The 24,665-nt window shown below is 33.8% G+C and overlaps 1 long non-coding RNA gene across 2 annotated transcripts in view; it reads left to right on the top strand.

Moving 5' to 3' along the window:
- Positions 1-24,665, top strand: part of LOC116660457 — a 60,062-nt gene that overhangs the window by 3,751 nt on the left and 31,646 nt on the right. For both annotated transcript variants that reach the window (XR_004315994.1, XR_004315993.1), the window contains exon 2: positions 3,649-3,742. This is a non-coding gene — a long non-coding RNA (uncharacterized LOC116660457). The remainder of the gene's footprint in view (positions 1-3,648; positions 3,743-24,665) is intronic.

Below are 24,665 nucleotides of genomic sequence, written 5' to 3'. Positions count from 1 at the left end.
ATTCTTCTCTCTTAATATTTACCCACTTGAGGAAAAAAGTATGGACATGTCTTGCCAAGGTTGTGATCTACAGAGATGCAAAACTTTCTGGAAAATGATTTCCCTCAAGTGTTATTCTACCAGAAACAGTAGAAAGGAACTCACAGGTTATAAGAGTGTTTGGAAACATCATTATGGCAAAATATTTGGTAATTAAACTTCTTCATCTTTTTCTCATTCTTTTCATGTTTAGGAATCTTAATATTCCTACCTAATTTCATGCATGTGACTATTAAAGTGAACTATCTTGTGATGGTTTTGTTTTTATTCATTCATACATCACATCTTATTTAATTGGAGCAGCAGAAGAAAACTTATTGTAATAATCAGCTATAATGTACTCTGAAATGAAAGCTGTTAAATGCTAAGTTATTTTGGCCAATAATTTCAAAGTATGAAAATGTGAATATATACCTGTTAGACGTATGTGATATTTCTCTAGTCCTGTGAAAGATTTTAAAATTATTTAAGCAAAAACATGTTTTATTTGCACAGGTGAAGATATTGCACATTTTCTGTGTTTAATCATATGTTTGATTACCTTAGGTGCTTTACTGCTTGCATTTTTGGCTACTGGAGCAAATCACAGATTTTATACTCCTGTTTACTTATGTGGAAAATACTTCATTGTAATTTTATGTAAGTGTTGATGACAGAGGTATTTAGACATCAGATTGGATTTGAAATAGGATTAAAACAGATGACATCAATTCCTTTTTCTGACTCATATATGTATTTCTTTTATTTATGACTTTGAAAAATCTAATGTTAGGATAAATTGATCCAAAGATAAAATTCAGGAGCTTCATGGGACTACATGCAGAAATATGATTAAATTAGACCAAATATTTAGCGCAAGTTTTAATAGTTATGTAAGATAATTCATAATGTTTATGCTTTATATAGTTAATTTTAGGAGTTTATTTTTATTCAAAATCATTAATAAATAATACGGGAATTTAGCTTTAAAATTCATAGATTTTATTTAAGAAGTATTCAAAGCATTTTAAGCTTCTAATTTAATTCTCTTTCAATCCAAAATAAAAAATTGAGTAAAACATCCCATTTTAGTAGTGAGAGTGTGAAACTGATAAATTTTTCTTATTATATTGAATATTAATCTTTTTGATATTCAACAAGTTTACAGCTCATTTTCAATTGATTTTCAAAGATATAAATATTGAGAATTTGCTTTGATTCTTCTTCCATGGAATGTTATTTTGTTAAAAGTCTTATAAACACTTATATATGCAAAATATTTGTATAGGTAATGCTTGTTGAAATTCCACAGGTATCACAATTAATATAGCCCATTAATGAATTTCAAGATTTTTCAGTTGCTCGCATATATGTAACTATTTTTTTCCTTCTAATGGAATAGCTCTTTTATTTATAATGCAAAGATATTTGAATAAAATATCTAGGAATCAATGCTCTCCTGCTTCACATTAAAAGAATGAATAAAACAATGTATAAAGAATACAAGTTATTTTTATAATGTATGGGTCTTAGAAGACTCTTACCTATGTAATCAAGGATGTGTTTTAAAATTATTTACCAAAATGAGGAATGCAATTACGACAGATCTAGTAATAAACATAAAATACAAAAAGTCTGAATTGAGATTGATTTCAACATAATCCTGTAGAGGAATCCCCACTTATTGATCAATTTTAAAGCCCATGCATAGCACTTAGAAAGATAAAGTAAGCAAGGTCAGATAATCAAAGCATTTAAATAGTAAAAACAGCAACTGCCACTGTAGACTGCTCAAATAAATCCATAATACAAATTGCTTTAGCAAAAAAGTGGATGAGCAGCTGATCTTCCTATTGAACTCTGATACTGTTCAGTGACCACACTGGGAAGAGGATTGGGAGAAATGCCTTTGAGATCAATACTGAGTGAGCGGTAGCAGGGATTCATTCTGAACATGAAAGCATTACAGGTGTGAGAGCATAGACATCTTCAGGAGATGTCATCAAGTGGAGATTGTTTAATACAGGTAAAAAATACCATCTATGCCTGATATGGCCTGACCCCAGTCACAGAAATGCTCTCTTAACTGTTTCAAGAAATTGTTTGAATGGAGTTTAAAATAGCTCATGATTTGAAAGGAAGTTGGCTTTATAAAAAAAATAGTCCAACTATTTACCACAGTAAATTCAGATTGCTCTATTAATATATTCTACATTAAATCATGTCATTAATACCTATTTGGGATAGCAAATAATTATGTGATCATAATCTCCAGTCCTGGATGGAGGTATAACAATTAATCATAGAATAAGGGAAAGGGAGTAAATATTTTTGGAATTTTGTGGAAATGGAGTAATCTTGATGCGAGTCCTTTTTTGAAACTTGTTGCAGTTTGGGAGTCTTCTTTTTAAAAAGTATTTGAATTCTAGAGGCTAATTATATTCTTGGCTCTAGCAAACAACGGGAGTGTTCAGTATACGGATACATAGAGAGCAGCAAAATTAGGTTTAACAAATTTAACTACTTTTCTTATAAAATTTGAGTTTAACGTCTACTTAATGAGACATCTTCATGGCTATAATGGAGTTTTGTGGGAAACTGTGTATGGGCATGTAGTTTTATTGCATTTTGAAATAAAGTGGTTCTTCAGTCAAAATGGACAATAATGCAGTTGAATGACTCCTTATCTTTCCTCAGGTTCCCATAGGTGTCATCCTTATGTCATTATCTGTTTTCATAGCTTTTAAATTCATCCGCATGCTCGTTCCCCTGGTGGAATTCTAATAATGGTCTTCTAATTATCTGAATATAGTGTTTAGAGCTTTACTATATTCTTGATTGAGAGATTTTATTTCCCTTACAAAAGTATTTTAACTTTGAATCTCTCAATTCAATAATACAAAACATTGAATTATTTTAGTCTATTTTCTTCTGGAATAGAGGAGAAAGAATTAAAGTGATGACTGGTTACCTGTGTGACAGAATTTCCATATCAAAATGAAATATAAAAATCAGGCAAGGGCTTAGAAGTTGCATAACTTAGGCTTAGGTTTTTTTCCCCCATTCCTTTCTTACCATAATGAATAGTTATTTACAGCTATTGTAGTCTCCATGTTTATTGTATGAATTGCTGATAGCAGCGATTTTCATGGTAAAATTGTGGAATGGTATTCATAGTTGTCAGAAAAAGGTCATTCTATTTGCATTCATTAGGAACCTGGATGACCGCAGTGTGTGTTTCCTTCGGGATGCTGCAGCCATTGATTTATACACAGCTGTAGGAAAAATTAATTAGGATTATATTTCACTTATTACTGCAGGCTGTGTAATAAGAAAGAAAAACATTTTGTTGTTGTTGTTGTTAGAAAGCTCAACAGAAAAACCTAATTGGAATCACTGTTTCTTAAATCACAACTACTTTATCATATAATTTTTCTAGTATAATCTGGTTAAAGGCTGAGTGCCTTTATGGAAATTTAATTAGCACTTGGAAAAATGAGTGTTTTAGTACATATCCTATAATGATAATGATCATTCAAATTAAGCCAAAGAGACATTTTCCCCTTGTTAATTGAAACTTTCCTTTCTCTAAGCTAAGTCAATATGGGTTTGTCTCCTGTGAGTCTGCAGGTATTTGGAAGTTTTTGCCAAAAGAGTTAACAGCAAAAACCAAACAAAGACCAAGATCAAGTGAATTCTCAAAGTGAAGAAACAGACTCTTAAGGTAAAGAAATGAGTTTTAAAAGTATAACAGCGAGAGAGAAAGTCTCTTAATGTCTACATTTTCAGCCAAAGAAACTGTTTATACTTAGGTTTTTCTCTGAGTTTAATACTTCAAATAAATCAGACTGTATTACACTGACAATATTCTCAGGGTGCTAACATTAGATTTCAGATTTTTTTAAAAATACATTCAGCTTCTTTCCATGAACATCATGCATACTCTAAGTGGAAAAATACTGAATTCACTCCTCCACATTGTTTATATGTGACACATGTTTGAGATTAATCAAATTGTAGTCACTTCTAATTAACAGCAGAGACTAATTTTGAAATGGGACAGAACCAGATGACAAAAGATAGTTTGTGTGTGTTCAAGACATAGCTTATGAATGGAAACACATGCTTATGGTGACATTTCTAACTTGAAAATTTTATTAACTCAGCTATTGTCTTTTAGATGTGTCACGTTTTAAGAGAAATCAACTGCCTGGCCTGTGGGGGAACACAGGCAGAGCATCAGCATTTAGGGAAAAACAAAATCAAAGAAAGGTCTTTTGATGACCCTATAAAATCAAAAACCAAAGCACAGTATTAAATCCATTCATGTGACCGAAAGTTCTAGATTTTATGAAAGAAGCAGAGATCAGCAGCAGAACTGAATACAAACACAGGCCTTTTCCCCACATTTTAGAGACTAAATATTGTCTAAGAAAGCTAATGACTAGGATTGAAAATACATTACTTCCTGCTCTAAAACTTTTAACATAGTTTTTCTAAGCTCTGCCCATAAGGGTCTATTCCGTAATGTACCTTGTAGAATATAAATTGAGTAAACATTTTATTGTTTGCTGCTTCACTTCAAATGCTCAGGGCCCCTTCAAGAGAAAGGAATTTTTATCTTGAGTAACATGGAACTTTGCCTTTCCAGAGTGATAAGCAATATTTTCCGCCAAGGCACATTTTGAATTCTGTTGCAAAATTATGTGAGGTAATGATACTGAGATTCATTGCAAGTCTTTGGCTTCTGTAGTGAATCTAGCCTTTCCAGTTTGTTTTCAGGATAATGCTGTGTGAGATCAATAATGAGGTAACTGACTACGAATTTTATACAGTCGTGGAGATCTAGGGCTAAAGTTTTGAACTACGTTCTTAACTAAAACAAAATGCCCAGAACTGTATTTCTGAGGAAAAGTTATTGATCAAGCTATATATTGATCCATAATTTATTGAAAAGCTAATGTTTTAAAGGCACTGTTTCTTTAGGTTGTGAGGGACACAAAAAGTAGCTAAGACAGGGTTCTTTACCATGAAGTGCTCATAAGCTAGGAAGGGAAAAATTCATGAAAATAGACATTTGTTCTTTAAATTGAAAGGAAAATTATCATAGGACAGAAATAATTGCCTGAGAAGGGGTAATTAAAGAGGCAATCATTGGGAACTATCTTTTCAAAATGGGTAAATATTTGACAGGGTGTTTTATGTGGGCAAAAAGCCAAGAAGCAAAAAGCCAATGAGAAAGGATATTTGGGGTCTTAGAAAATGATGAATAATTTATTTTGTAGTGACTATTTCAATGCCTAGAAGGTCAGGTTGAAACCACATTGTGGGTGATCTCTCCACTAGTTTTGGGAATTTATAATTTGCTTAGAAGGAGTGAGGAAATTAGAAGGGTTGTGAAGTTCAAGTGTATGTGATCGCACTGGTGTTAGAGAAGCAATGGGCTGAATCTCTCACCTTCACTCTTAACATTTCACCTAGCTAATTTTTACTCATCCTTGAATATTGATGTCTTAGGCCACCTCCTCCTGATGACTGCCTCTTCCTTCCTTCCAGACTGAATTAAGTTCCTTACCCCTTGCCTCTGTGGTACCCAATGCATACTCTGCTAGAGTGAGCCTCTCACTGATCTAATAGTAAAGGCCCATTTACCCCACTGGATAGCTCTGTGTTCATCACTGTCTCCCTGGACCGTTATAGGCACTGCCATCTTTTAATTAATTTTGGTTAAATTAGTAGTGAGTAAAGGGAATAGACTTAGCTATGTGCCTGGTCCAATGTATCATCCATCACCTAGCATATATTGCTGGCCTGACCCCTAGCATATATTGAAATTATTAAAGGAAAACTTGATTTTTATCAAAGGTACGTCTCTAACCCCCAACTTATGTATGGTATGGCTTCAGACAACTTATTCAAGGCTGAAAGAAGTGAGTTTGGAAAGTGGAAGTTTTATTGAAGTAGATAGGGGCTGAGGGAGATGCTTAATTGCAAAATATTAATAAATTATATTTTTCTATATATATATATATATATATATATATATATATATATATATATATATACATATATATAAATTATATAGTAAGTGAGTGGTGTCCACATTATTGTTTTAAATATTTGGTAGTACTATGGTCTGACTATATGTGTCTTCCCAAATTTATATTTTGAAATACTAAACCAAAAAGTGATGGTATTAATAAGTGGGGCTTTGGGGTGATTGTCATGGGGGTAGAGCCTTTGTGAATGAATTAGTATCCTTATAAAAGAGGCCGAGAAAGCTCCCTTGTTCCTCCCACCCTGTGAGGAATGCAGTGAAAAGATGGCCATGTGGAAAGCAAGAAGCAGGCTCTCAGCAGACATGAAATCTGCCAGTGAGTTCATCTTTGATTCCCAAGCCTCTAGAATTTTGAGAAATACATTTCTGTTCTTTATAAATCACTGAGTTTATAGCATTTTGTTACAGCAGCCCAAACACACTAAGACAAGCAAGGAAAAAGAAAGGAGTGAGGAAGGACTCCATCCTCACGCAATATAGACTTGAATTGGAGGATAGACAGAAAATAAGGAGAAAACAGACAAGGAGGGGACAAAAATGGAAGTGAGTAACTGATAGGGCAAGGAATCAAAAGCTACAGCTGATGTTTACAAAGTGTAAAGACAGACACTGACAGGGGTCTCCTTTACAGCTGAGAAAAGATACAGGTGGGTGGTAGGTAAAGATGTGGGGAACTCTTGGGGGCATGTCAGGAAAATAGTTTTTGAAATAAAATTATCCAATAGGATGAGTATAGGATGAGTTTACAGAACTGTGAGCTGTACTGTCAAAACTTGTAAAACCTCTGAGCATTGAGTGGGAAAATGAGAAGACGGCATAATGATGTGTGCATATGGAAAATTAGACTGTGAGTGAGATATTGAGATTTTAAGGGGGTTAAAGTGAATTTGAAAATTCCAAGTTAATTTATTCAACCACTGTTTTCTTAGGTCTTGCTTCGCACCTAAGGCTGTTTCTAGATATAAAGAGTGAACAAAAACAATGAAATCTCTGCCCTCAAAAAGGTTATATTCTAGTGGGGAGTCATATAGCAAAAAAGGAAAAAAAAAGTGTTAGATAAAATTATGTAGTAAAGATTGTATCTTCTATGGATTTTATACTTTTCTTCATCATATTAAAAGAGACTTGGTTATTAGGGATGTGGAAGTATTTGAATGGCATCAGTTCCTCCAATTCTGGGAACAGTTTTTTTTCCCCCCCAGGATCCATCCTTTTGGGTTTTATGATTTACCTGCTTTCTGAAGATTGGAAAAGGGAACATTTTAAGGCTGATTTGTGATAAAACCCCTGAAAACTTGATAGCAATGACTGCCAAAGTGTAACATTATGTGTCAAAGTCACATTTTCAGTTTTATTTGGAGACATCTTGCACTTTTTGCTTCTTTTAATTTTGATACAATCTAAAATCTGTCCCAGTTTTTTCCTCTTTTGGCTCTCCTCTTCACTGTTGATTGCACAGCTTTACTTACAGAGCTAAATCCAAAGTATTGGAGCCTCTGGGCTATCACATAGAAGTTTCAAGGACCCCCCCATTCCCCATGCTTCTTCTGCCCCTGGTAAAGTTAATTTAATTTTCATGGTAAAATTATTCTATTCTTTATCATTGTTGCCACTGAATCTTTCTACTTTCCTGGAGGCCTGAAGCATCTTCCTTATACTCTGTTGGTAAAACACTTAACCAGAGATAGAGTCAAACTAGTGGTGACCACACTGTATCTGGATTAGTCTTGATTTGAATTAAAGCAACAGATAAGCCAAGGCTGGTATATCATTGCTAGCCAGACATCTCAAGAGAACCCAGAAGACTCCACTCAGAAAACAATTCACTTACTAATTTAAAACAAAATTGTAAAAGAATAAAACAATGACATATACAGAACTTAGAAAGGCTTTGGACTTTCCTATCATAGTCAATAGCCAATATTTCTATGACACAGTGTCTAATCTACCTAACTCTTTGAAGTCTTGTGTTTAGTTGCTAATATACTTACGGATGACTGGAAGAAATGTGGTTTCGTTTGTCGGGAATTAGATTATGAATTTTATATTTTTGACCATTAAATAAAATAAATCAATTTAAGAATACAAATACACAATGAAGAAAAATTTAGTTGATAGGCAAAGAAGATGTAGAGTATCTATTTAAATACTAGTGTCAGAGAATTCATTTTGGCATCTGTGGATTACACCAATAAGCAGATGATATTGCTACAATTACCACTTAAAATGTGATGAGAAACAGTGAAAATACTATAAAAATAAACTTTAAACACCAATAGGAAATTCTAGCATGTCTATTATAATATTCTTGAAATATAATATTCTAGACAAAAACCTTAACAACAGATTAACCAGTCTTGGCCAGTGAACCAGATATGATGCAATTTTAGATGTTTTGAAACATAATGATGGAGAAGTTCTGCTTGCTTGAGATATTTCCAAACAATAATTTTTTTTTTTATTACATGGACATACATACCACATACAACCACAATAATGTAAAAAATTAGTAAAAAATAAAAAAATTAGTCATGGAACTAAGGCCATTGTAGAAACTGAGGAATATGCATTTTACCTTGACAATGGAAATAGTGCTCTATATATACTTACCTGACATTTAATAACTAAGATTCTATACTTTGAGAAAAATTCTGAATATTCACTCTCCTTAGATTTCTTTAATTTTCTTAAGGGGCAAAATGGCATTCACAAATATGTTTTCAAAATAGAACATATATATTAATGAATTTGCTTGCTAAGTCCAAAAAGGATCTGGGAAAATCTGAAACTAAAACACTCTCCCCGCCCCCCCCCCCAAATTAAGGACAACACAAGGAAAAGAACAAGGCAACAGCATAATAGTTACAGGAGGTATCTAGCTATGAAAATCACTGCATATGTGCACCTGACATCAACAAATTAACTCTTAGCCTAGAATCCAGTGTGTCTGATGCTGGAATTTTCCATGAAAGAAGACACTCAGGGCACACCTGTAATATTGAGATGGATGGAAGACTGTAAGAAAAGAAGGGGGACTCATCTCATTCCACCCTGCTGTCAAAAGCTTTTGAAGTTGCAATGGGGACACAACCTATTTTGGAAAAAAGGGTGATAACTTCACTGGCAAAAGGAGAATAGAGACAAATTGTAAAAAGCCAGAATGGTGGTGTCAAGTCATCAACCTTCATTATTTTAGAGAAAACAAGGAGGCAGGGCCCTATTTTCTTGAAGTCTGTGCTATGTTTATGACTTGACAAGGCTGGGTTTGTTTGCTTGTCTAAAAGCCTTTTCAGGAAAATTTGCTCTTATTCTCAAGTCATGCCCTTGAATAAATATACATCGCTTTGCCTAGATTTCTTTTCCTCCTAACAAATTAGTCAGGATTTTCTGGTCTAATGTCTTATTGTAAACAGTATTTTTTTTTTTTTTTTTGAGAAACAAGGAGGAATTTGTGAAATCCCCCTATAGGAATGAATGAATGGATTAGTCACTATTTGGGACAAGTCCCTTGCACTTTGACCTTCCTGTGAGCATGTAAGTTAGCTTCTTTGGCGAAGAAGAGACCTTTTGGGAGAGCATGACTTCCTAAGGAACAGTTTTTATTTTTTTCCCTAATGCATCCAGAAGTCTTAACTCTACTTTTAAATTCAACTGTGTACTTCCAGACAAGCCACAGTACCACAACAACTCTGACCATAGTTAAAGAGAACTTATACTAACATTTAAAAAATAAACAGGCACCAAAGGAAGAAAAGGAAAGAACAAGGTTGAACAAATGAAATAAAAATGCCAACTTGAACTTGCCCTGCATTTTTAGCCTCAGATATACATCTGAATTTTAATTTATAGTATCTCAGCAGAAAATGTATTAATTTTATAAATTATATAATATGTAATTTATAAAATTATATTAATTAATTATCAAAGACTTAGGTTGGCAGGATATTCCATCCATTTTTTTTTTTAATTATGAAGAAACAAAAATAGAGAAAGTCTGTGAACTACCCCCAGTCTAGTGGTGGATCTGAGACTGGAAGACTGATGTTCTCACAAACCTCAATAATCTTCTAATTAGGAGTCCCATTAAATGAAATCTGAGTTTTATAAAAATGTCTTTACCAAAAGACTATATTTCTGCCTCATACGTCTTAGTATGAGTACAAGAATTGAGGTTCTGTAGATAAGCAGCAAGAAGGTAAAGTGCAAAGCAATTCTTACCCTTAGGTGAGTATTTCAAACATGTTAGTCTGTGCTTGAGGTCAAAGTAAAATTTTGCTCATGCAAGAAATAAATTCCACTTAGGTAAATAGCAGTGTATTATTTTTTCTTATAATTAAGTGGCCTTGAGGAATCAAAATCGCTGAGTAGTACGATAAAGCACTTATTAATGGAGATGCCTTTACCCAGAGAAGTATTTGGGGTTTTTTCTGAAATGAAAACCTCAATTGTGTCACATAGTCAATCTCTCCCTCCTACCCCCATCTTTAGATATTAGACCATGTAAATTACACAGTAACACTCAAAGCTGAATTTGGCTGCGCTCAGGAGAAATGTTTTACACTAGAGAATTGCATGCCTGGACTCAAATGTTCTTAGTTAGATTTGACTGCTGCAGATAAAGGAAGAGAGCATGCAACGGCTCGTACAGGAAGTAGATAAAAGTTGAACAAATACACTCTTTTCAGTAATAATACAGGAGCTGTTTTTCAAGGATCTTTTACTAGATGTGATCGTAAACAACATGTATGGTTAACTCCATATAAAATTCAGTTTTGTTTATAAAAATATTTTAAATTAATATATTGAATGACTTGTTTTTCTTTAAAAACAATAGAGTAAAAACTCCAGTAGTAGAGTAGAATCTTATCATGGACAATGGACTCAGATACACCTGTGTTTGAATCCTGATAAGCTATCACCACTTTGAACCAATTACTTTATTTCTAAGACTCAGTATTGAAGTGGGAGGAAAGGGGGCAGGGCCCAACCACTGAAGGAATGACACAGCAATTGAGGACAGGACAAACTGGATAGAACCAAGATGGTGGAAGATTAGACTTCCAGTAGACCTTGAGCCTCATGGCACATCCATAGGTGCCATGACAGTTCCTAGGCTGACCATAAAAGGTCAAAAAGTGGGTGGGGGGCATTTTCTGGAAGTCCTTGCCCCTTCTCCAAAGTAGTCAGAATAATCCTCCTACTCATTAGCATATGAAATTACTGAGCGCATAAAACCTAACAACTCCACACCTTGCGGTCACTCCCTCTTTTGCCATCTGAGACGGCTCACACTCTGCCTATGGAGTGCGTATCTGCTTTTAGTTTAAACTGAATACCTCTCCACCTCTCAGCTTCTCTCCCTCTCACCTTTCTGAGATGGCCCACATTCTGCCTATGGAGTGTGTATCTCCTGAGCTGTTTTCCCTTCTGAGTGAGACAGACCACACTCAGTCCAGGTAGTGTATATCTCTCTAAATAAACTTGCTTTCAGTTTACCATGCCTTGCTCTTGAATTCTTTCCTGCAAGAGGCAAGAGACTACTCTCCCACAACAGTATTTTCATCTGTAATTTGGAAATAATAAAATCTCCTAACAGGGCTGCTATGAGAAAGTAGACAATTTTGTAGAAGTTATGCACAATGCCTGATATAGTCATGGTTCTCAATTATGTGTAGACATTATCAAGCTAGAAATAAAGGTTCTTTTTGTCAGATAAAAGATGCTACTTGTTTTCAAAAAACAAAAATTCCACCGTTAACCTCTGCGTTGGGTTGTGATGGATACAAGATTAACAAGATTAACGTATTTAGAGGACATTGCCCTTATTTATGTGTTGATAAATGGACATAAAGTAGCCTCTGGCAACCCCCAAATAAAGATTTTTTTCGATGCATTTCAACCGCATGTGGGTTACTGGCTGATATCAGCTCTCAAGAAAACAAAAGCTTTTTCTCCAAAGCCCAGCAGCTTCATATTTGCAATATTATTAATCTCTTTAGAGAAAAGAAAAATCTGGTTCTCTTAGAATTGTCTAGAAGTATTCCCTTTAAACTTGCAGTCTCTTCAAATTTAGTATTTTGCAAACTATGTTAGGTATAGTCTTAACATATAACCCTTGCAAGAAGAAAGAGATTGATTAATTTGCTGCTGACAAGAGTTCACATTCTTTTTTGTTTTTCTCAGAGGATGCATCTGCTTCCTATTCTGAACATGGTTCTGCTTACAATCTAATTGTGCTACCCTACCCTGTGCTTATTCTCTGAGTCTGAGCCCACATTTGAGGCCAGTGATCAGAGAGTTCAGGAAGAGAAGAACTGGAAATTGAAGGCTACACAAACACATTACTCTCACTACATGCACCAGTAGAGCTGCTTCGTATTGTGTAAGCATGCAGTTCTATGCTTTAGGCTTGTCCTCACAATTTCTTGAGATAGGTCAGAATTATTGTCTCCATATTACGAGGTGTGATATTTGTCATCGGATGATAAGTGGTTGAATGATTTAAAGGACTTTGGCTTCAAACTTAACTTTGTTTCTTTCATTGGGTCTTGGGCTATACAGTTAGAATATTTTGCTCTGATATATAAATGGAGAATTTGAAGAAAAGAAATCATCCGGCCTCTATTAAGTTTAACTACTAAAATATCATTGGGTAGTATTGAAATTAGTATTCATGAAACTCTAATACTAAATGAGAAACAATTTAAAGCAAATATTGTTTATGTAAAAGCTAAATTCAAATTATGATCCCCTCTTCTCCACATTAACTTCCTGGATTTAAGTTATCTTTTCCCTAGAAAATCATCATTGGAGTGAGCAGGTTTTGAGAGGTTGAACTTTTCCATGCATCTGTGTATTTAAGCTTGATTCCTGTGGCTGAAGCCTTGAGTTTCTGTTTCTTTCTCTCTAGATATCAAATCTTTAATTAGGAACTTAACCTGATCACTTCTTCTGCTTAGCATAGGAAAACCTTATTGCAAAGTTTAGCGTGAGAGACAAATCCTACCTCATAACAGATTCATCAACACAAACATTACAGAGGGCAAAACTATTCAGACCCATCTTGTCAAGTGCTCTCTTCCAAATGCTGATCTAATCTCTGATACTTCTAGAATCATTGGTAATATACCAAGTATGCAAACACTGAACATCTATTAAAATACGTACCTAACATGTCCTACAAGAATGTTATTGGAAACTCTCATATATCAGAAATACAGCCCCAATGCTGTAATTTTGTAACTGAACAGGAGGGTTCAGAGAGAGGATTTAACTCTGTTGAGGGCATGTAGCTGATGAGCTGCAGGTTAGAATTTTAAATCTAGGACTTCTAACTTCAAGGCCAACATTTATTCAGTTATGCTATATTTGACACTTATAATACTGTAAGATTTAATAGAAAAAAAATTGTGTTTTCTTTATTTGTGTTGGTCCTTCCCCCTGCCCAGTGGTTAAAACCAATGATGTGTTTATTTATTGAGCTCCCTCAAGAGAAGGACCCATCCTTCTGCCCCTCTGCATACTCTCAACGTTAGTGCAGGGTTTTGCATGAGTAGGCATCCAATTAGAGTGGCCTCAGACAGACAGAGATCATTCTTTAAATCAAATACATGCCAAACCTCAGACCCCTGTCCACACAGGACATGTCTAATTTTCCCAGAAATAGAAATGCTCATTCAATCTACTGCAAGTTTCCAGTTTCTATTCTATTTTAATGTGTTAGGTTTCTTTTTTTTTTAACTATCACACCAAGAACTTTTTTTGGCAAAATACACTGGGCTTCCTCTAAGGAAAATAGATACTAACCAGGAAAATTTTCCTGTGGTCCCTTTACAATATTGCATTTCTTCCTTTACATTTGGAGGTTGAATTAAGAAAATATTAATAGATAAATACATAAATAAGAAAATATTAAAAAAGCCATAGTAAAACTTGTAGCAGCACTATGACTAATCAAGAATGTTTATTCTTTGTACAGTACAATTTTATACAGTATGGTATTCTGTGTCCTGAAGTCTACACGGTGGAACACTAGAAGATTAAAACTCACAATAACTTTTACAGAGAAAAGTCTAAGGTCAATAATTGACAAGGTAATCTTTACTTTTACAAAATATCTTCATGATAGAAATCCTCTAAAATATTACTTTGGATTAATACTAATAAATCACTAAGAAGCCTTTAACACAGGTTAGTCTAACATTTACCCGAACATATCATAGCTCCTGATAATTAGAAAAGAATTTAGTTCATGCATGAACTGTTAGACACACAAAAGTTCCATTTTGTTTGAGCAACAGTGGAAAATCTTACTGGTGGTGTGTGGAGATCAGATTTTTTTTTTCTGTAAATTCAGAAAAATGAGATATGTTCTTAAATGTAGCTCATTCACAATTATTATCTTCTCATGGGTGTTGCCCATATTTTTAAAAATGATTGTATCTGTTTACCTGCATATACTCATATATATGCATATGCTAAGTTAATGACATCATCAAAGAAACCATAACACCCTACTCAAAAATACCAGAAATGTATATATTGGCAATAAGTAGGCTCCCTAAAATATGATCTCCATGGTCATGTAGTGTCTTTTGTTTATATTATGTTCCATTATATGAACTTTGCACTCTACTTTTAAGAAATCATTCACTTAGTAATTACCATTCACTTACAGCCTCCAATATTTCTGAATTTGTTACTGTCCCCACAATCTTTCATTCATACTATGATTTTGTTACATAATTTTCAAAAATATATATTCATATTTATGTGAGATATCCAAATAAAATTATTATATAAACTTAATTTTCATTCATACATTCATTCACTTATTTTGCTTTTCCCAACAAATACATATTGTCATTTGCTATGTGCCAGGTACAGTTTAAGACCCTAGAGAGGTAAGGCAGGAAACCAAACAGACAAAAAAAAAAAAAACGTTTCTAATGGAGCTTACATCAAACTGGAGACAGGCATAAAATAAAATTATTTATTTCCACTTGTGATGAATTTTGCAAGAGAAAAGTACATTGTACAGCACTTAATTAATTACAGTACATCATTAATTAAGCATAAACACACCCCGTGGAAGTTCTGCTGGAGAAGATTTCCATGCTCCCATGTTTCATATGCATGGAATTTAATGGGAGGTGTTGGGGTGTATTTATGATCACTTCATAAACAAGACAAAAAAATTTGTAAAATAATAATGCTGCTTATTGAATGTTAAAGTGTGTTAATGACTCTTTAGTTTCACAATTGTCAATAACCAACTGCAACTCTTATGATGAGACCTGACATATTAAGGTTAATAGATATTTGCCATTGTTCTCTCTTATAATATTTATCTATAAATCATACACCACGAGAAATTTCTCTATGAATTTAACTGTGCTTTTAAAATACCCATCTTGTGCTGACAGTAAATTCTGCGAATGCGAAGTGCGGATCTGTTTGTCCACCTAGTGTGTCATACTTGGAAGATTGTATACCTTCAATTACTCTCCGGTGAATAAATAAATGAGTGAATATATCATAAAATGAAATGGGGGCTAACAGAGCAATAATGGGTATTTGTCTTTATCATTAAATCTCAACATCAGTTACCTTTTATTGCATAATTCTTGTATGCCAGGCTTTGAACTTAGAGTGACTGTGTTTATGTTATGGGATGTGTACAAATTTAAAATTTTGATCTCTTCATGGAAGATTATAAATTCTTGTGAAAAGTCCCTTTTTGTCTCTGTATTTCCTTCCTGTAAGTTTTCTTTTTCTAAAATTACTCTAAATGTTCTGCTCACCAGTGTTTACCATCTTTCCCATCTTGCCAATCAATCTGTACCTTTATAATTAACATGTCTTTTATAAGCATCTCAGCCTTCAGTGTTATTTTATCTGTTATGACAATGTTGGCCTTTCATTTGGAGTATTTAATCCATTTTCCAAAAATCATCCGTGTATTTGCATTTATAACAGTCATCCTACTGTTTGTTTTCTATTTTCCTTCTCTATTTTATTCTCTTTCTTTTCTGGTTCCTTATCTTTATTTGTATAACACCAGGTATTATAACATTTTGCTTTTTCCTCGATTAACATGTTAATTACATTTTTCTTTCTTATTATTGTAATGTTTACCCTAAACATTAAGATATACATTTATGACTCGTTAAAGTTTGCAAATTTTTTTTTTCTCCTGCTTGGCCGATAATGCTAGTATCTCAGAATACTTTAACTCTATGTGCTTCCTTTCTATGTTTTGCATTACTGAGATCAGAAGGTTTTTGGGCTTTTGTTTTCTCATACATTTGAAACTCCAGGAGATGGTACCATTACTGCCTTGAACAGTCAATGCTTGTCATGCCCCATAATGCAGTGCTTCCCTCTGAGATCATTGCTCTCTAGCCTAAAGACGTTCCGTTAGTATTTCTTTTAAAGAAAAACTACTGGTGATTTCTCTTATCTCTGATTTGTCTGAACATGTCTTTATTTTGCTCTAATTTTAAAACTATTTCCTCTGGATATATAATGCTATATTGGTGGTTATTGAATTCAGTACTTTAAAGATATCATTTTATTTTGGCTTCCATTGGGTTTGATGAGAGGGCAGCTCCCAGTCTTACTATTTCTCACTTCTCTTTGGCTTTATCTCCTTTTTGTCTTTGTGGTTCAGGAATTTGACTGGGGCAGGTATGATCCTTGTATTCATCCTGCTTAGTTATGAATACATATATCTTTCCTCAGTTTTGAAAATCTTAGATCAACTTTTCAAATATTCATTTTGCCTCGTTCTCTCTTTCCTCTCTTTCTGAGACATTGTCAACATGCATGCTAGACCAACTGACTGAATCATTTATAGCTTTTATGCTCTCATGTTTATTTTTCACTTTTTCTCTCTGTTTTCAGTGTATATATTTGTAATTGACCCATCTTCAAATCTAACAATCCTGTCTTCCATTTTATTCTAATTGCTGTTAAACCCGTATGTTGAGGTTTTAATTTCCTTAATTTGATTTTCAATTCTAGAATTCCTTTGGATTACTTGTATAAATTCTACTTATTTAGTGAAATTATATATCTTTGAAGTTTTTTTTCTGTCTCATTATCTCTATTTTTTGAATATATGAATCATTATTTTAAAATCCTTTCAGATAAGCCCAATACCTTTATCTCTGTTTACTTTTCATCGTCTTTGGTGATTTGGTCTCTTTTCTTGTCTTTTTTATTGAATGGCAAGACTTGTAAGTGAGTTATAATTTTCATTGAAAGGGATATAGTTTGTTTAAAACAAAGAGTTTAGGCTCCAAATGGTGCTAACTTCCTGCCAAAAGGAGCTGTCCTTTTCTGTAGTCGGCAGACAGACGTGGGAGCTACCAGCCTAATCAAATCAGGGATTATGTTGACTTGAAACTGGACTACAGTTTTGGTATGGCTCTCTCGACCTTTGGTTTGCTCCATTTTTGAAGCAAAGCTCCCCACGGATTCCAGCTGAGAACCCATTGTTTTCCCTATGGCTGCTCTGCCAGTGTGACGTAAGCTTTAATGCTTATTTCTCAACATTTTGAGAATGTCAGATAATCTGCTTTGCTTTTCAGAGGTTTTGGCTTGGATTTTTTAACCTTCCACACCACAGAGTTTCGGAATTAGGGCAACTGTTTTGATGGGGAATCGAGCTATTAACTTGAAATTCATCAAGTCTTGAGGTTTTTTGCTTTTTGGTTTTTTTAAATTCTAAAATTGCCAAAGGCTTTGCTGTTTTCTCTGTCCCCACCAGCAGAAGCCCTCAACTTGAATTTCTGCTTTCTTGCCTGCAGGGATGGACAATCACTGCAATTTCAACATTTAGTCAACAAACCTTCACACAATTAAGTCCAAAAAGGAAGGAAAAAAAATGCTTTTAATTTGTAAATTGATGAGTGGATTCCTATGGCTTGCAATTTGAAAATTTGGAATAGTTAAAGACCAACATGTTTCAGCATATTGGAAAGCAGATCAGTATCTCCTCAAAACACTCATTTAAAAAGGTTGAAATATTGATAGAAAAATATAGCTCTTCGTAAACTGTGTAATATCATTGTATAAACATCAGAAACTCTATTAATTACAGTCATTTCTTCAGTGTTATTGTCATTGAAGAGATGAGATCATGTGACAAACTTTCAAATACTCATGAATACTTAAGTGCAAATAATTAAAATTGTTTTGAATAAGGCATGTTGTCAGGCTTATGGTAGCATGTCTTACATGATTTGCAACAACACTGGTTTATCACTAACAATATTAAAGTCAGAAGTACTAAAAACTTTATGCAGAAATGATCATTTACACAAATTTATTTTTAATAGGGAGGACTTTTAATGTAGAATTAAAAAAACTCTAAGTATCAAAAAAAAATTCCTTTGTAGTATTGTGTCTATACAGTTTTAAAATTACTGAAAGTTTTCTGAAATATTTGTAAGCCCCATTATGGATATAATTTAGAAATTCATACATTATTTACTGTGATTGAAGACTGAGATTACAGAAACACAAAGTTATGCTAGTATCTTTCTTTAATACAGGGGACAATTAAATTAAACAATTATTTTACTGATTTCTATTTATTTTCTTTTGTTTATAATTCCTGCATAATTGTAAAGTATACCAGAAATGCATTTAAATGCTTCTAATTAAAACTAATAACTTTTTTAAAGTTAAAAATATAGGTATAATGACGAGTTTATCAAGATTATTTCAAAGAAAGCATGGGAATTATACCACATATTTCATACTTTTAAATGAAAAAAAAAAAGAATTTCAATTAAATCAAGGATGATAGATTATTCCATCTTTTGTTAGGGCATGTTTTGGACCATATTAGAAAAATAAAACATAATGTTTATTAGAAACAATCATATAATAAATAGTTCAGCCAATTCCTCTTCTAGAGCACAGCTGTCATTCACTCTTCCTTATGTCTGGATGGAACTCTGCTTACACATGTCACGTGGGGACCCAGGCTTAAAAATTAACCACTATCTGTATGATTTTTCAAAAGGTTACATACTTCTCTAAATCTTATGCCTCATGTATGGACTAAAGTGACATAACAAGATAATTTCTAAACATTTAATCTCTGGGATATTACTGGGCTCTATGTCATTAAGGTAAGGGTTTTCATATGCTAATTGCATGTACTCACACTCCCTTGTTATTATTTACCTACTAGAACATTTGATGCGGTGTTATGAAAACTAACCACCAAATCACATTTGGAAATGATACAGTGTGTGTGTGCATATGAGTGTGTGTGTATGCCAACCCACAAAAATTATGTAAATGTGCATCCTGAAAGATCAAGGGGGATAGAAATGAATTTCACCCTTTGAGAACTTCCAATATATAATCCATATTTCCTCATTTTCACTTATGCTTTGGACAGTGACATCTATGAAGGCTGATTAGACCTAATTTATTAATTATTAATCTTAAACTCACATCTCAAACTTTATCCACATGCCCTTCATCTTTTCCCACAACATATATTAAAGAGCCATCAGTTTTTAGAGTAATTTTGACTTAACTCTCCACATTGAGAAGTATGTCAAAATAGATTCCTGACAATATAATTGGGTAACTGTTTAATAACAAACATTTACCTCAAGTTTATATTTCCCTATAATTGTAGTAATATACAGTTGGCCCTTGAACAACATGGGTCTTAGGGGCACTAACCTTCCAGGCAATCAAAAATCCATAACTTATAATTGGTCCTTCTTATCCACGGCTTTGCATCTGGAGATTCAACCAATCACAGATCCTGTAGGACCAGCATTATACTATTTACTGCTGAAAAAAATCCACATACAAGTGAGCCCATGCAGTGGAAACCTGTGTTTTTCAAGTGTCAGCTGTAGTTACTCATTCACTTTCTACTTCAAACTTCACTAAAGCAGGGCATTCCAAAGTGGAATGAAATGCTTTAAGAACATCCTGCACACGTTAGGTGAATATGATAAGAACTGTTGTATAATTAAGTCAAGTGTGGTTTTCCTACTTTGTCCACTCACACAATGAAGGAGTTTTATTAAAGAATAATAATATGATTTTTATTCTGATCAGGCTACATCAGAATACCAGACCCTACCTACCCTTGTTCTGGGCACTTCTTTCTTCAGATGTAAGCAAAAGAAGTAAAATAATGCTTTAGTATTATCTAGGCAACTGTTGTGTATACTTAAAGAGGCTAAAATTGAGTCAGGAGAGCACAATTTTTTCAAGGCTAGGAGTCTAGTCTTTCTGTTAAGCTAACTCTGCATCTAGAATTCACCACTCCAATGAGAAAAAAATGCAACACCAGTATCACAGGAAATGGAAACAGAGAGAGAAAAGAACAGAATTAGGCTCTGCCCTTAGGGTTTTTGCCGATCTGGTCTCAGCTGCCTGCTGTGTGAAGTTTCCAGGCTGGGACTGTTGTTTTGCACCCCACTGTTGTGCTGAAGGAAGAAGGTACAAAAAGACAAAGTAATGAGTCTGACAAGTAAAAGTTGACAGAGGGTCCCCATTCTGACTAGACTAGTGGGAGAGAAAGATGGTTCCAGATTCTTTGCACTGAGTTTTCACTCACTTGAAAATTTACCTCCTACACAAAATGTGATCAGTCGGTTTCGCTGAACTTCAATAAACTTCATTCTTGGAAGGTGTTATTTCCTCCACTCAATCCTGATCAATTTCTGGACTTGAGTGGTGTTGGTGGCGAGTGGTGCATGTGGCAGGCAAGAAGAAAAGGGAGGAAGATGAGAAGTCTTGCACTGCTGGTGAAGAGTATTGATTGGCCATAAACAACAACAACAACAACAACAACAACAAAAGCAAAAAATAACAGAGTGGGCAAGGATGTGGAGAAATTGGAACCCTTGTGCACTGTTAGTGGGAATGTAAAATGGTGTAGTCACCATGGAGAGTAGAATGGGGATTCCTCAAAAAATTAAAATTAGAATTACCATATGATCCAGCAATCTCATTTCTGGGCATTTATCCAAAATAATTGAAAATTGGATTTTAAAGAGGTATTTGCTCTCCCATGTTTATGGCAGTGAATTTGCTTTTATATTAAAAATATTAATTTTTTTTAAAAAAGTGTAAGTCATACTTTCTAAAACTAATGAGAGAGAATATTGAAGAAGACAATGAAGCAAGTGGTTGAACAGGTAGGCTAGTTGGTATTATTTTATTTTGCATCAGTGAAGTCACATTGAATAATAGATTAATGCTAATTCTTTAAGAAAGTGAAACAAAGTGATAATGAAAATCTATATTCACTGAAATAAAACGGTTCATTAGATAGGTGGCTAGGGATATAATGGTGGACACACAAATTTCTACCAAAATGTCTAATTTGATAACAAAACATATGCACAAAAATATTAAGTAAAAGGAACTATTTTGATTAAGGCACTTTATACAATAAAACAATGGAATAAAAAGCCATGTCTCACCTTACTTTAGGTCTAATACATGATTTTTGACATGAAGTACATAGACTATTAAAAACATATTTTACTTTGGAAGCAAGTACGTTTGCTTTAGAAATGTTAATGTGTTAGAGAACTAGGATTTTAAAATCTAAACAAGAAATCAAGATTTAGACATGGATGTGTTATTTTACTTGGAGTCCATAAAGGAAGAATTATGCTTTATTGCTTTTAACCCTTCTCTGCAAGGAAGATAAAAGGACAAGAAACAAAAATAGTAAGTTTCTTAGAAAAGAAAATTGAGGTCAATATAATAGAAATGCCACCAAATACTGGCCATCTTTTTTTTTTTTTCCTATTTTTTAAAAAAAGTATTATTTGGTTTTAACCTGGGTAATAGAGCAAGCCAAGATAAAAATTTCAGACTCTTTTTCTTTGGCCAAATGAATAATACCCTACTTAAACTGTGTTCTTTCTCATTCCATTTTATTTCTTGGAGTGTCTGGGAGATGAAGGCAGTTCTTCATTATCTACTTTACGTCCTAGAGGTGACAACAATAATAAAGTTCATTCTGTCCCATGAGAACTCATTCATCCCTTCATTCAATTAATCCTTACTGCTGGGCATAATGAGAGTCATTGGGGTGCTATCCATACAATTCAGGGCATTTGAATGCCACAGCAATAACCAGGAAGAATGTCAATGTTGTTTTGGGATTTCTTAGAGAAGATTATATAATGAGGAGACAGTTGCTAAACTTCCAATAAAGACACTTTTTTTTTTTTGTCTGTGAAAATAACACTAATAAAAAGCAAGACCATCTCCTTCTCAATGTACCCATACTTTCATCTCTCATTTCCCACCCTTTCTCATGCGAAGATGGATCCACTCTGTTCTACACACAGCTGGTCTCTTGTTGCAGTTTTTACTTCCGCCAAAATCTTGTACCATGAATAGCTAATCCTCCCATTTTCCACTAAGTTTTTATCTTTCCAACTACAGCTATTTTCAGTGATGTCCATACATTAAAAAAGCAAAACAAAACAAAACAAAACTGTCTCCCAACTGTCCCTTTACCTTAGCCACTATATGTTTTGTAATCATGGGAAAACTTCTTAAAGATGTAACCTACTCCCACTCACTTGCTCAAGTTCCTTCTGAAAGAGCCTGTCTAAGATCAGTGGAGACCCCCAGTACTAAATCCAACAGCTCCTTCTCGAGCTAGAACCTTACTTGAATCCTTAGTATCTGTAAAACCTTTGACCTTGAGGACCATCCCTCGCTGAGAAAGAACTTTTCTTTTAGCTTCATCTGCAATATTCTCTTTTAATTATTTATTTAAACTTATCATGTAGGTTCTTCTTTCTAAATTTTTTTCTTAAAAGTTTGTGTAATCTGTTTCTTTCACATTCTTCACATATAAAAAGGTGTGTTGACTTCAGAAACTTTCAATGAGGATCGAATAAGAGAATGTGTACAAAATTATTGACATAGACCAAGAAACTTTAATTAATAAATGGGAGATATTATTATAATCATTGTTCACAGTATTACATCCTAGTCTAACATAGTGATGACCGCTGAATCCAAGCTCTGTTAGCACTATAGGTCCCTTCATTATCCAATAAAATTTTCTGTGATGATGAAAACACTGTACAACTCTGCAATCCAATATGGCAGCCATCATCCACATGTGACTTCCAAAGCATTTTCAACATGGTTATTGTGAAGGAGGAGCTGAAGTTTTTCATTCTACTTAATCTTAATTAATGTAAACTTAAATAACCACATGTGACCAGGGACTGGTATATTGGACAAAACAGCCCTAGACCTTCACTTTTTAACTTCTTGCAAGACATTAAGTTTGCAAAGTTAAAACACGCTTAACAATCAACTTTCCCTTCTATATATTATAGAACATGCTACTTTTCTGAATTTCCTATTTCAGTTAATGGCATCACCATTCACCAAGGCAACAATGTTCGAAATGCTATGTGATGTATTAGGATTCATTCTGAAATGAAAAGAGCATGACCTTTGAATCAAACACACCTGGCTTCGAATAGGGCATCTCCATTTCCTTGCCATTTGACCTTGGGCAAATTAAATAACCTGCAAGAGACTCACTTTTTTTTTTATCTGTAAAATGGAAATAAATATATGTATCACACGAGGTTATTATCAGGATTAAATGGCATAGCATATGTAAAACACCTGGCACAGTGGCTGAGCATATAAACTGTATATATTTCATAAATATATATTACCTTTTTTCTTGCCTCCCATTTCAAATGGATTAACAGATTCTATTGATCTCCTGTTGAAATATTTTATGAGTCTCACCTTTTTCATTCCCATTGAATATGTTCTTATTATTTTCCTCATCAAATTTTTCCAGTAGAATAGCCTCTTACTCAATACCTCTTCCCCAGTTCTCTTTTAGTAATATCGCTTCCTTTTATCCAACCCATACCCTAAATTTCTACAAAATCGCTTTCCAAAACATAGATCCGATCTTGTCACTCATTGTTTATTTCTTTATAATTTTATTACATAAGTATGTAATTCTGCATTGCAGGGTTCTAATTTTTATAAAGTAAGTGGTACCACAAGTGTAGCATACTACAAGTATCCTTCTGTAACCCTCTTATTTGCATCTTTGGAGTCCACAGTTATAATTTTAGTTATACATAACTCTCATTTTTTAATTTTTATATTTACAGTACATGTAAAAAATAAGTGACAATTTAGTCACTTTTCTGTTGATAAACATTTCAGGCTGCTTTGAACATTATAGTATATTTTTGCTAATGAACATGTACAAACATTTTTCTAGGGCATACACCTATTACATGCAATAAGATGAACGCTTTACTAAGAGTACAGCTCATTGAATTTTCCATATGTATACCCCTCTGTAACCACCAGTCCAAATCAAGATACAGAATAGTTCCAATACCCCAGAAGGTCATTAGTACCTCCTGTCCCCAGGAATGCAATTCTGAGTTCTATTACTCTATATTCATGTTCTGCAACTTCATGTATAACAATGCACTCTTTCACATCTAGCCTCTAGTCCTAAATATTACATTTAAAAGATTCATCTATGTCTCGCATGTAACTTCAGTTTTTCTTC

Source organism: Camelus ferus, chromosome 29, assembly GCF_009834535.1.
Source record: "Camelus ferus isolate YT-003-E chromosome 29, BCGSAC_Cfer_1.0, whole genome shotgun sequence".
NCBI classification, from domain to species: domain Eukaryota; kingdom Metazoa; phylum Chordata; class Mammalia; order Artiodactyla; family Camelidae; genus Camelus; species Camelus ferus.
Note: the sequence above shows the minus strand (reverse complement) of the source record. Positions and strands in the feature narration are given on the sequence as shown.